This window comes from Esox lucius, chromosome 3, assembly GCF_011004845.1.
Source record: "Esox lucius isolate fEsoLuc1 chromosome 3, fEsoLuc1.pri, whole genome shotgun sequence".
Taxonomy (NCBI): domain Eukaryota; kingdom Metazoa; phylum Chordata; class Actinopteri; order Esociformes; family Esocidae; genus Esox; species Esox lucius.
Window position 1 is genome coordinate 3,425,247 of NC_047571.1, and position 14,107 is coordinate 3,439,353.

A 14,107-nucleotide genomic window follows, 5' to 3' on the forward strand; every position below is an offset into this window, starting at 1 on the left:
ACAACAAACGCATGAACAGTGCAAACATTGTCTATATAAAAAATTATATATAACCAACAAAAAACTATTTCTTTTGCAAATGTAAACAAAACCTTTATTACATTACTGCCACCTAATTGTAATTCAAACAGAGACAGAATTACTGAAAAGTGAGACAACTAAATTGCTAGAACTAGATTGCATCACCCATCATAGAATGATTAGACTCTTGAACCAGGCCTAAATTGTCGCTAGAACCAGGCCTAAATTGAATCAGATTTTTGTTGCAGGAGAAGTTAACCCAATCAAATTCATTGCTTGGGAGGGGCTGTGATAGATATCTAAAGTCAGAATCCTTTAAGGCAGGCAAGGTGGAGATCAAAATACTCTTTAACACAAATAGTTTATTAATATTTGCAAATAGAGGCAGAAAGACACTAACTCAAGATCAGTGACAGTCTGTCTGCCGTACAGTTCAGAAACACCTCCTTTTGTATGGGCAAAAAGGTGGGACAACATCTCACAGAGTAAGTGACCTTTGAGCAACTCAATCAGCCTAGGCTTGTTCCTTTGATTAGTTTAGCTCTGTATTAGCGCATCTTGCATTTTCCTACTGTCTAAATACAAATACAGACTCAGTACTTTACTATCAACATGGAGGTAGCTATTACAACAGCATGGCTTGGTAGTAAAAGAGTCTGGATGCTAAACTGGCCTGCATGCAGTCCAGACCTGTCACCAAATGAAAACATTTGGTGCATTATGAAACAAAATATATGACCCCAAATGTTGAGCAGCTGAAATCCTATATTAAGCAAGAATGGGAATACATTTCACTTTCAAAATTACAGCAACTGTTCTTCTCAGTTCTCAAATGCTTAAACTATTGTGTAAAAGAGGTGAAGCAACACAGTGGTAAACATGCCCCTGTCCTAACTTTTTTGAAACATGTTGCTGGCATCAAATTCAAAGTGGGCAATAACATTTCGAAGTTGTCTTTGTACTATTTTCAATTAAATATAGAGCTGATTATAGAGCTGAGGTGGCTTGGGCATCTGTTTCGCCTTCCAGGGAAGGTGTTCTGGTCCCGTCCCACCGGGAGGAGACCCAGGGGAAGACCTAGGACACGCTGGAGGGACTATGTCTCCCGGCTGGCCTGGGAACGCCTCGGTGTCCCCCCGGAAGAGCTGGAGGAAGTGTCTGGGGAGAGGGAAGTCTGGGTATCTCTGCTTAGACTGCTGCCCCCGCGACCCGGCCCCGGATAAGCGGAAGATGATGGATGGATGGATGGATTTGCACATCATTGCATTCTGTTTTTATTTGCTTTTTATGCAGCATCCCAACTACACTCACAACACTCAACTGGACAAATCTATAACCCCTTTCCACATACACACACACAACCCTCAACTGGACAAATCTATAACCCCTTTCCACATACAAACCCTCAACTGGAAAAATGTTGCACCTTATATCTTTTCTTGTAATTTATCAATGCTCAGTCTACAGTTTTTATGCTCAGTCCACTGTTCTTATTCATTTTTATTTCCCTTATTCCTTTCGTATACATTTTTGTGTGCTAGAACTTGTTTGTTGTAAAACTTACTTGGCAATAAAACTGTTTCTGATTCGGATTCAACACAATCAATAATCGAACAACCTTAAAACATTGTGATCATAAAGGCCCTTTCTATCAACTCTTTAATTTAATTCAATTAATCTTTACAGTGCCAACAGTTGCATAACACTCTATCTGCTCCTCTATGAATCTCCAGACTGATATTTTGACCTGGACAGTTCTTTTGTTTAATGTTTGTGTATCTGGGACAAGGTATAAAATCTGGTCATCAACATACCAATTAATGTCATTGCGTAGGCTTGGCCAGAAGAATTTATTAATTCTATATTTCTATGCGTGCATTTCACTTTCACAGTCTGTCAGATAAATGATTTCACAATAGAATTTAAAAGGACACTTTATGTAAAGCTGGGCTCTCAAACCCTGCTCCTGGAAATCTACTGTCCTGATGGTTTTCACTCCAACCCCATGTATATTCAGCCACAGTCTGTTTCTAACTGTGCAATTATTACAATCAGTTGTGATAAATTAGGGTTGGAGTGAAAATAGCCTCTTAAAGCAGGCGTACAATCTCGCTTCAAGTAGGCCAGATGAGTTTGGAGGTGTGGCCTTGCAAGACTAGAGTGAAAACAACCAGCACAGTAGCTCACAGTAGCTCTCCAGGGTTGGAGACTCCTGATATAAAGTGTCTATTTACATAATGTTTCATACTTACAGTGTAACCATTGTGGCTAAAGCATATTGTTATGAAGATTCTTTTTTTTTTAATCCTTTATACAACTTTTGTAATGACACAAGCCGGAAAAAAATTAAGAATGTAACGTATCTAAAGTTGTTACAATGCACTTGCATGGTGGTTACTATGTAAATACACAGGTATTATGTAAACTTAATATGTGGGACCCAGACAAACATCTTCCTCCTAAAACTAGGCATTCCCAATCTCTGAGTATTTACTTAGTTACACATCAAGTGTAATTAAAACATTAGTTTGGTACCACTTTACATTACAAATCAGTAAAAACAGTGTTTCTGGTAGTTGTTACTAATGTAGTTTCTCCAATATCTTCTTACCATCCTAGGTAAACACCAGTTTGTCACTTGGAAACAGAGATACGTAATAACGTGTAATCAGGGCTGGGAAATGTAACGGTATCTTTATCTCTCTGTTTCTATGTAACAAACCATTGGCTTGCTTGGAATGCTAGGAAAGATTTTCCTGGTAGAACTAAACTTAACCGAACTCAACTTCTAACCTTGAGGGCCCTGGCTGCAGGCTAGCTTCTGGACTAGGAGGAGGAGTGGTCATGCTCTGAAAAGATGCCCTGACACTGGCGTTGGCCCTAGATTTATTCCTTGCCTCTCCACTTTTTCCTTTTGGCTCGCCTCTCTTGCTGCACTCTGATATCATTTTCTTTTTCTCTTCCTTTCTGTCTTTTCTAAATGTTTGCACGTTTTTCAGGGTCAGCATCCCGGCGTGCCCTGGACTTCCTTTTGCTTTTCTGCAGCACTTAATGCTGCAACTCTCTGTAAAATGCATGCATTCTGTTTAAACAACTATTTAAAATGTGTAATGATGATGAATTCTAACAAATATTGATAACAGTAATTAACTTAACGTAGTTCTCTACATGTCTTCATGACAAAATGTGGACGATAACAGGATGGACATTTTTAGCTAAAGATGGCCTTTACTCCTACTGTGGTGCAGAACATGGTTATCACTTCAGAAAGAAATTAACTTATTTATCAAACATATTCTAAACATGTTAAAACTGTACTCCTTTCCTTTTCAAATGAGCATAATAGAGTGGACATGTCATGCTTGACAGCATATGTTAAATGTTCTAAAACATTGGAAAGAGGTAAAATTAAGGAGTGATACTTTTTCGTGATTGGCTTTCCTCCATAAAATCTCCCTTCCATTATTTTACAGAAGTTTTCTTCAGCGTAACAGGGTGGACATTAATTTAAGAGACACAAGAAAATGCAGGAATCCCAATACATACTATTTGATTAGAAGACTTACATGTGTAGTTAGATATTTATTATTATTATTGATTATATTTATTTATCTAGGATTAACTGAAAACAAAGTATGTAATACGCATTTAATTCACTCTGAGGTACATATAATGTACTTTTTATAGTAGATGGAGTTTAACAGTGCATAAAAAGCCATTTAAAATTGTTTTGTATTTAAATTTTGCACAAGATGTAGCAGTAATCATGGGGACACAAAAGGCACCGCATTGTAGGAATGACCCAAATCCGTTTGCTTGCGTCAATGCCCCGTGATGGTAACAAATCGGCCATGGCGTCCCCACCATCATCTGCACCTCTTCCACAAACCACAGGGCTTCCAGGCAGCACATGGCTATTGGAATGAGTGACAGCCTCTCCGCCCACACCTGAGACAAGACAGGACAAATGCACAGGAGAGGGGGGGAACACAAACAGCTATGGCCGGTGCGCCAACATGCCCACGCCCAACAGGGGCCTGTCCCACGGTACAGAGAAAACCACAGAGGACAGTGCGAGTCCTCCCAGGACACGAACAGATCCACCTCAGCTCTCCCAAAACGTCCCCAAATCTCGACATCAATGTTGGGATGAAGACGCCACTCGTCGTTTCGGGGACCACCCTAAGACAATAAGTCCACGCCCACATTGAGCTTCCTGGGATTGTGGAGAGCCCTCAGCGACCGAAGATGCACCTGATCCCATTCCCAAATCTGAAACAGATTGAGAGACAGAGACCTGACACCGCCCTATCTGTTTGCGTACGCAATCGCCATACAATTGTCCGACCACACCAACATGTTCTGACCCCGTAAGGTTGGCGCGAAGTGCAGAAGCACATGCCTGATCATACCCAACTCCGTCCAGTTCATATGGCGCTCTGATGGAGACCACATTCCATTCTGTACAACCAGCATGTTCCACCCTAGCCCGTCAGGGACACATCCATAAAGACCGGGAAGCAAACAGACACTCTGCCCAAGGGAACACCATGCAACATATTGCGTGGATTCCTCCAGTACTCAAGGTCCACTCCGAGAGAGCTCGGGATCACGACCAATTGTCGCCAATGATGCACGGGGTCCAATCGGCGACGTGCAAACCAGAGCTCAATGTGGGCGTGGACTTATTGTTTAACAGTACTAACAGAAACACTGCGTTGGCCAACGACATTAAGCTCAGTAGCGACATGACAGAGAGCACCGACACCGTGCGTAACGGCCAAACATGCTCAAGGACCTGCAGAGTCGCGAGGACTCTCTCTTCTTCCAATTCACAGCGAAACCTAAACAAGTGAGCTGAATCACCAAGCTGAACCTGTGAACACGGGCCTGTTCCACCAAGTGCACCAACACCAGTAGGTCGTCCAAGTAAGCCAAAACCCTGACCCCCTGACACCTCAGATGTCTCTACGCCATCACCACACACTTGAAATGTGCAGGGAACCAGTGCGTAACCGAACAGCACTCTTGTGTATTTCGTACATCTGTCCCTGAAACGCAAAGCTCAGGAAGTTCCTGTGGCGAGGCAGAATCAGAACATGAAAGTAAGCATCCTTCAGATTGATGCTGATGAAAAAATTCCTGGGGGGCACACACCAAGGGACGTTTCATCATGAGCATGCGAAACGGCATCTTGGAAACACATTTGTTCAAAATGTGCAGATTTTTGAAGTCAACACTTCCCCCAGTTGGTTTATTGGAAAGGAGAATAAAACACCAGGAGTCAGGTCAATTATCATACCATATATTCCGTTTATTACAAAAGCTTTTGGAGACAAGTGTCGCCGCACAATGTCTAAGGATCAACAATCAACACATCATTTTATACTTCCACTACGCCCAAAAGATAGAGGCGTTAACTTACAAAGCAAGTGTGTCATTGGCCCAATCCCAGTTCTATTCCTTATAGGATAACTGCAAGTATCCCCTTGCCCCCCTTGTGGTTTCTGTGTTGTCTGTCCGACTATGTGTGTGTGTCTCTAACCTGTGTCCTGTTTCTCAAAAGACAGACATACTAAATCTTTCTCTCCTCGGCAACCGCTTGAACAGGGTTTCCTATTCTACTTGCACCTTCAGTTTCAACACAGTTACAAACACTTAATATTTTGTTTCATTTCTTACAACAGTTCACTAACTTATACAATCAATACATCTACAAGATCAAGGCAACAAAACTGCAATGCATAATCCTTCCTCAATGTTATGTCTAACCAGGTCGGCAGCAAGCACAGACGAAGCCACTGAATAATACAGACAGAGCAGTTGAGTGTGCAGCTAGGGGGCCATAGCCACTGATTGTACATTTCCAGTGGGGGGGCTGTCCGCAAACAGCCACCCTACCAAAGGCGCGGCCAGCCTTTGATGCACACGCAACCCTTGCCGAGTTGGCCGTAAGCCTCTGTGTCCGTAACCATGGAGAAGGAGGCTTCAGTGGTTGTGTGGAAGAGTACAACAAACCTGACACACTCTATGGGGGAGAGGAAAATCTTATCTCGCAAACTGAGACCCTGCCCAGGCTCCCACTTATGCTGGTTGCCATGGCAGGTAGAAAAATGCCCGATCCTGACGCAGCCGACCTAGCACGGCAATGCTGTGCACGGCAACACGCCATACCTCCGGAACACTGTGTCCCTGGCGCATCCATAGAGGCAGCAGAAGTAGAGGATGAAGAAGGCACAGGCAGGAGTGGTCCCTGCCGGAGACGCTCCTCCCGGTCCTTCTTCTGGCGCACTAACATCACTGCGCCAAACAGTGCATCCTCCACTAAAGGTACATTCAGGAAGGGAACCTTGTCAGGCTCCTTTAAGGAGGTGAGAGACAACCACAGGTGCCTGACCTGCACCATGGACGTCGTCATCACCCAACCCGCCGACATGGAGTTGGCCTTCGTAAGCTTCAAAATGGCGGCAGCAGCTCTGCCGACCTCACTGTTCTCCACCGGAGTCGGGGGTGCGGCCTTCCCTCAATCCCGCCATCGCCAGCAGCCCAACATTTTTGCTGGCCGCCAGCAACTGCACAGAAAGAAAGTATTGCTTCTTCACAAGGCTGGCCGAGACTCTGTCCTTGCTGTGCGTGTCTGGACCGAGCATGCTGCGGTCCCAGACATGCACAGCAAAGCACTTGCGCATCGACCGCAGCATCCAACTCAGGACACCTGCATGCCAACAGAGATCTATTGAAGTGGACTATGGCCCAGATAAGTTGTTGCAGCTCATAAGCATAGAAAATGCATTTTCAAAGACTTTGCCCTCCATCATTATAAAGTAATACAGATTGTGTAGAAATGGAGAAAAACCAACACCACTGCTACTCTCTCCTGGGAGTGGTTATCCAGCAAAGTACACAGCAATGGCATTGTATAATGTTCAAGTTGACCAAAAAAAAAAACAAGGTAACAGCTAAAGATATACAAGCATCCTTTTCTTTTTCTAAAATTTCTGTCCATGAGTCCACAATAAGAAACTACACAGAGTGACATTAATGGGAGAATACCACAGAGGAAACCACTGTTCTCCCAATAAAACCATTGCTGCCTGTCCTAGATTTGCCAAAGCCCACCTGGGTGTTCCACAACACTGCTGGAACAGTTTACTATGAACACAAGACATAAAAATATACTTTTGTGCAGAAGTAAACACCCTTGTCCTTGGAGAAGACATACTTGATATCAACACTAAATGTTCATCCCAACCTTGTGGAATGCTGTAGGGCCCTTATCAAAAATAGAACAGCTTATGCAGAGTAACCTTTGCACTGTGGAATGTCCAAGTCAGAGTCCATACCTCAACTGTTCATGCAAGTTGTCCCAAGAATATCTATGAACTGAAACAGTTCTGTAAGAAGGAATGGTGCAAAGTACATTCTAACTGTTGTGCAGGTCTATACTTACATTGAAAGCTGTGGAGGAGGAACAGCATTGTCTAATTGATTCAATACATTTTCAAACTAGGCCACATATCAGGACAAATCAGAATCAGAAAGAGTTTTACTACCAAGTAAGTTTTACAACAAATTTCCGGCCATTGGTTCGTCAATTAATACAAATGGAATAAGGTAGGTAAAAAAAAGAAGAATAGTGGACTGAGCATAAAAATAGAATAGTGGACTGAGCATAAATTTAAGAAATTATAAAAAAATAACAAAAACTTATATGTAAGGTGCAACATTTTGTCCAGTTGAGGGTTGTTTATGTATGTGGGGAGGGGTAATGGATTTATCCAGTTGAGGATTGTGTGTGTATGTGGGAGAGTGTTATACATTTGTCCATGGAGGGTTGTGTGTGTTGGGAGCAGGCTATAATCAATTTGGTTCCAGGGGCAACTCATCAGTTATTAAGTGGTTATTTAAGTTCCCTGTTTGTCATCCACATCGCATGGGTTATTGTGTCCTGTTCGTTTTGTGATTGTGTGGTGCTGCTTAGCTGTTGACCCTAAATAAAAGAGTTAAATCGTCGTTCATCGTCGTGTCATTGTTGTTTTCTTGTTTTCCTTTTTAGCCTCACCTATTACGCACGCTACCCTCGCACCTCACTCAGACAAACGTATGGAAGGCATATCCTTGTCATGAAAGTAAAACCTGTGGAAAAAGATGCAGTAGTATTTTACTATTTAATAGCAGGATGGGGCGCTCACCCCCGAAGCAGGATGGGGCACCAGAGCCAATGTTGCCAACTCCTCAGGAAGGAAAGAAGCTATTGACTGTCCTAGAAGTTGCTAAATGACGTCATCACCTAATTTGCATAATTGGCCATGTGCATATAATTGTGATGGACACTGTAGGAGAGAGGAATAATGTTGTGGGAGAGAAAGCAGCTCTACATGCTTCTCCAATGTGATCACATGCCAGGATCGAACAGTGTTCTGCTATAGCTAATGCCATGGTGAGCTAGCCAGCTAGATGTTTAGCTTATGTCACAGAGAGGCACACACACAGTGGATGAGGTGAGTAAGTGATGGAGGCAGTATGAAGTGACTTATTTTTGTGCAGTGATTTATTTTAGACAAAGAACATTTACATTTACATCCCGCCCTGAATGTTAGCCAGGGCAGGATCCACCAGCAGCGGCTTCCTGCATGCGCGATTCATTTGCAGTCTCTGGATGCGGAGGGGTGAACATCTCCTGCTCTGACTGCAGCTGGGAGGGACTGCTGCGCGAGGACTGGGCTGCCTGTGAGTGCTTTGGGACGGGGGAGGGGCCCACAGCTGCATCCGCTGCTCATTGAGAAGAGTAAGAACGAGTCTCCAAACATCTCCAATAACACCAGAAAAAGCTGCTAGATATGTCGCTACGTCGTTAGAGGGGTCTGAATACTCGCTAAATACAGCGACAATGTCACTAAGGAGCCCTGGTGCGAGGTGCCGGCACTGGAGGTACCAGGCTATGGAACAGCACTGGAGGCCCCGGGCTAGGGAATGGTACTGGAGGCTCCAGGTTGGGATCAGCGCAGGAGCCCTGGTGCGAGGTGCCGGCTCTGGAGGTAATGGACTGGGAACCGGCAGGCAGGAACGGGAGGCCCAGCTAGTCATCGTCTTCTCCACCTTTTCCTCCTTCCAGAGCTCTCCAATGAACACCCATGAGTGTGGTAGCAGGGGCTCCTGCCTCTGCAAGTATACCCATAGACCCACGAAAAACATCTGGTGGTTCTTCTGGGCTTGTATATGGGGTTGCCGACATGGCCGCCACCCTGGATTCTGGACAGGATACAGAGCTAGGGCCCAGCTCTGCTTGGTCCTTGGTTGGTGGATCATTCTGTCATGGTTTAGAGTTGGTAGGACACGTGGAGCAGAGCAAGATCCAGGAAACATCCTATTATTATTAAGCATGAAAAGAACAAAAGCAGAGGCAAACCGCGAACTAAGGCAAAACACATCTGTCACAAATTATGATCCACAGTAGAGTGGACACCAGAGGTGGGGGACTCGAGTCACATGACTTGACTCGAGTCTGACTCCAGTCACAATTTTCAGGACTTGTGACTTGCTTGATTAAAGTATGAAAATGACTTGACTTGACTTTGACTTGAGAACAAGTTACTTGAGACTTGACTTGACTTGAAGTGGAAGACTCGACAATGACTTGAACTTATAATAAACAAACAGCAATAAAATTATTTTACATGTTGTGACATCAGCACCACTAATCAGCGTATGTGCCTTTAACGCTGCACAATTCAAACCGCGCAAAACATGGCAGACAGAAACGTTAGTCGAGCTCCACAAATAGTATCGTTTGGATACAAAGACGTTGAACTGGACCGTGTGAATAAAAAAAGATTTGCCAGATGCAAAATATGCAACACCGTCAAATTTCATTCGTTATTTTAAGAACCACAAGGAAAGGTAAGAAAGTAATCTCTTTATATTCAGTTTCACTCTATTACGATTAAGTTACTAATGTAATTAATTAATCTTTTGTTTGTCATAATTTGGCCTTGGTTGCATATTATGTTTTTTTTTTTTATTTGACTATAACAGTGGCATAGCCTGAATTTTAATGTTGATGGGCATCTTAAAATGAGCGGGCATGTATATTATTACACGTACGCTATAATGTCTGTATTAAATGTGGGCATTTTCAAGTGTTTGTGGACTGCGTGTGGAAACTAAAAAGCATTAACTTTATTGTATGAAAGGCTAACATGGAGGCGCCGATGTGATTAGCACCTAAACATTTCGAAGAGTTTTTTTTTTACTCATACAGACAAGAATAATTACAACGTAATTACATATTAGGCAGTTTTTCAGTCACAATAATTAGTTTATAAGGTTGTTGTTATTATTAGCCCTTATTACATGGATTGGCTGAATTCCAGTGCAGAATGCGTGTTATTTCTTGATAACAGACCGTTGCCATGAAAAACAGCGCGTTGCAATTGACGCAGCGGGGATTCTAACCAGAGACAGAACGGACTATTTTCTTTAGAGGAAGCAATACAATCGTTTTTAAATCAATAAATTCCTTTTGAAATCAATATTTTGTGTGAAATTATAGATTTATTTGGTAGGTAGCCATGTAATAAGCGGGATAAGGTATAGCGAGGCGGTTGTTATAGCGAATACAACCCCTTCAGGCTGAATCAAGATCCTTCCGCTTCGTCCCCCCAAAAAATTGTACCGCGAAGGAGAAAAATATTTGATTTTGAAATCGAGCTTCGCACCGAGCGCACGTCAGAAACAGAGGACAATGTGTGTGTGTGTTCATTTCTTTAGTACTGTGACTTGACTTGACTTGAAACTTATAAGGACTCGACTTGACTTGCTTAGGGTGAACCCTTGACTTGACTTGCTTGATTTATCTGAACTGTGACTTGTGATTTGACTCGAGACTTGATGGTTTAGACTTGAGACTTGCTTGGACTTGACCATGTTTGACTTGTCCCCATCTCTGGTGGACACTATATATACACATTGCTACGTAGCGCAGCTGCCTCCTATTGGGGACAACCAAAACCTAAGCATAGAGATTCCTAGAGGCATCCCCATGGTCAGGCCCAGGCTGTGGTCCCCAGGCGCATCGAGATGCCTTGAGGCACCCTAGCCAGGACCTGACAACAGTATCCTTATTGACATTGACAAATTGGGCTAACAAAGTTAATTAAAGCAAATCAACAATATTACCGAATACATTCTAAATAAGTACAAAGCTAGATAAATAATTACAGCCAGGCTGACTTAGAATCCATGTATGCTGGCTACACTAGTTAGCTGTATAGCTAGCTAGTTTTGGATTACTGTAACACCTATCTATGTTAACCCACAATAAATATGTTTCACCATAACCGTTATTGTTTTAGAAATGTGGAATTTTAGCTAGAAACTATAAAACACTCATTATTACAAATAAGCATAGTAATGCAGACAGATCTTTAGAAGTTCAAGCTAGTGATGTTGCAGTGCTGTAAATTAGCTTCCATTACAAAACAGATTCTCGATGGACTTGCATCTTGAAAAAAATCTTTGTCTGAAAAAAATCGCATACTTGCATACTATATCGTATGCAGATTAATATATATGAGGGTATGTCCCAAAACATAGTACACTGAAAATAGTATGCCAAAAGTTCCCGGATGGTCTACTACTTGTGGTCGATTTTCGAAGTATGCACCTGTGGATGCTGTTTGGGGTAATATAGACCACAACCCCATGCGCATTAAAAGAGGAGGGGTTTTCACAAAGACGAATATTGATAGTTATTGCACCATTGTCATTGAAGGCGATGATAACTAACTTTTTGATCAGGTGAAAAGATGAGAGAATCGTGGAATCCATCAGAAATAATTAATAAATGTTGTTGCTCTCAATAGATTCGAACTAAGGTCTTCCACATGAGAGGCACTGTCTTTAACCACTACGTCACAGCATAACATGTTTCAGCAGTCGCTAGACTCCATTGAGGATTGTGTTAAACTGATTAATGTTTCTTATTAAGTTTACTTCCATTATAGCGTCTATGAACTGTATTGCTTTTGCCACTGGCCTTTTTAACAGCTTATTAGCCAGTAATAGGCTTACTAGTATCTACTAACTTCCTAGGAATAATCATAAGAATTGAGTAATTGACAGCGAGACTGAAGATCAACTTTTTCATGCTTGAAACAGTTACAATATAACCATTTACAGTTTCAGTTAAGGCGTACTATAATGTAACTGCTGTATGTTGTAGCCAGCAAATGTGTTTGTCTATCCTGACCCAAAACGCATGCACGGATGCGTACTTCGAAAATCCACCAGAAGCAGTCAGAATATAACCGTGTTTTATTTCAGGCTTACAGCAAAGTATTTGTTTATACGAAATAATTCATAACGTGTACTTCGCTTCACCTGCGAGGAGACACGAAATTGAGACCTATAGTTCACAAGTCTGCTTCTCTAACCACTACGCTATTTAACAAGGGTCAGTCAGTCAGTCAGTGACATTCGCTCTTCTTGGCCTTCTCCGCTTACCCTGTGTCAACTTCGTGTTCAGTCTCGCTATCATGGCCTCAATTCATATGACTTTTAAGATACTAGTATTACTTTTAAAACGTCCAGCAGCAAAAGCCGTACAGTTCATAGATGCTAATTGTGGTGGAAGTAAACTTCATGAGAAACATTAGTGAGTTTAACACAATGCTTAATTGTGTCTAGCTAAATATTCAAACCTGGCGTGATATCAATGCACGACAAAATTATCTAATGTTGAGTTGCAATTCTATGACGAAGTAACAGAGGTGTTGCTAGGATGACAATACATGGGGCTTAGCCCCCCTTTCAGGTGAGACTTTGCCACACATTTTTCCTATTGCATTGGTTGAAGTGTTGAAAGAAGTTTTTTGTGATGCCACGTGTCTTTCTAACCACCGTCTTACGTGTTTTTAGATTAGACCTACATTAGATTGTGACAACCCAAAATATTCCCAAATTCCCGGCACCAAGTCATCCCTAGTCTGGGTTCATTTTCTTAATCAATCCTCTTCCTCTCCCTAACACAAACCCATACTCTGCACTACTCTTTGGCAGTATGCTCTACACCGCATCTTCAATGTTTCTAACTGTTAGAATTTGCTGTTCGGAGTGCCTGCACAGCTAATATTGTTTCCCCTGACCCGTGCGTGTTGTTACATGATTGAGTTGTGGTTATTACTTTCATTATAGAGCTAACATAAGTTTTGGCTTATTTTAAGAATACTCAATCTCACTTTTAATTAATTGGGACGAGTGAGAGGCGTGATCAGAACTATGTATTGTATAGTTGATTGTCCAATTTGAGACATACAGCTAGACATTTGAATTGTAAATGTTTGTCTTAAAATAGCAAAAAGCCAGGGAAGATGTGTTGTAAGAGTGCTTGTAGATGTGTTGACTGACACAATCGTGTCGTTCCCTTGCCAGACTCCAACCTTTATACTTATAATCTGAATTATTATTTTTAAGTATTCTAATAATAAAATATTCTAAAATCAACACCTAATAGGCCTAAATTGTATACAAATACGAATATGATTATAGCAAAGACTAGTAAAAATAATTATTTTGATGCCAAAATCACAGCTTTTTGTTGTTTAAAAATTGCACATTGTCACAATGCAGTGGTTGAGTTGAGAAAACCAGGTGCAGGCAGAGTGCATTCGAACATATATTTATTAACATACAAAACAAATGAACGGCATACATGGAACCTGAATAGAAGATGCTAATAAACAGTGGAACATGTAGTGGCTAACTACCAACACGTAAAATGACAAGCAACAATAACTGACCAGTGAGTGTAGCAGAAGAGAAACATTGAAACACATACTGATGGAATAATTGGGACCTGGTGTGCGTGACTGAGGACGTGACAATGAACTAGTTTGTGAATGAATGGAAACCAGGAAAAGTGGCAGATGACGATCCCATCCATCACCTCACCATTACACACATGTTCAAATTGCGATTTCAATATGATTTTGATTCATTGTGCAGGCTTACTGTTCAGATGCACTTTTTATATTGCTCTTAGAATATATATACATATTTTTTTTCATATACTGATAAACAGGGACGT